This window comes from Corvus brachyrhynchos, unplaced genomic scaffold (genome assembly GCF_000691975.1).
Source record: "Corvus brachyrhynchos isolate BGI_N302 unplaced genomic scaffold, ASM69197v1 scaffold18, whole genome shotgun sequence".
Classification (NCBI taxonomy): Eukaryota; Metazoa; Chordata; class Aves; order Passeriformes; family Corvidae; genus Corvus; species Corvus brachyrhynchos.
The window spans coordinates 1,281,312-1,282,056 of NW_008246064.1; the positions used below are offsets into that span (position 1 = coordinate 1,281,312).

Consider the following 745-nt stretch of genomic DNA (forward strand, 5'->3'; position numbering starts at 1 on the left):
CCCCTGCCGGGGACAATGCATTTGCTCAGGGCTCTGCCCAGCCCTTTCCTCTGCGCTGCCAGACAGAAATAGTTAACCAGGTTCGCTAAGAAATGAATGTCCTCGTTTCCTTTCCAGGGCAGGCGGCTCCCCCTGCTTCCCCCAGCCTCCCCCAGCCCGTGTCTCCGCTCGGAGCCCCGGGGAGGAGCCGCTCTCCAGTGGCACGATGCGAGAGCAGGCGCTGTCTCCCCGGCTCGGGCTGTGCTTGGTGACCCGGTGGCCTGTGCGAGCACTGCCAGGTGCCCCGGGCGATTCCCGCAGCTCGAGAGCAGCCCTTTGCTCGCTCTCCTCTTGCGATCGGGGCGATGGGAGCCAGCGCCGGCTCTGCAGAGTTTCAAGTCAAAACAGATCAAGCTAATCATGAAAAGCGGTGCTGGGGGAGAGGAGGGGAGGGGAGAGAGAGAGAGAGAGAGAAGAAAGATGATGCCTCCCCCGTTGCAAAGCCATCCCTGCTGTAGGCACAACCTCGTTTGATAGCGCGGCTTCTCCTGGGGGTTGTGGTTGGATCCCCCAGGAAAGGGGAGACCACCAGGGCCGGGACGCTGTGCTGACCCCAGTCCCAGAGCCCACGGGCTGTGTCAGGGACACGCCGGGCTGGTTTGGGTAGGTGCTTGGGGTCATCCCAGATGCCACAACCCATTAGTGCTGCCGGGGCTCCGGGGAGGGCTGATGGCTCCTGGGATGCTCCAGCTGCTGGAGCAGGGAT

At 63.6% G+C, this 745-nt stretch overlaps 1 protein-coding gene across 3 annotated transcripts in view; it reads left to right on the forward strand.

The window, feature by feature from the left end:
• The window catches only part of GJC2 (gap junction protein gamma 2), a 38,681-nt gene that overhangs the window by 11,357 nt on the left and 26,579 nt on the right, over positions 1–745 (forward strand). The window lies entirely within an intron of this gene.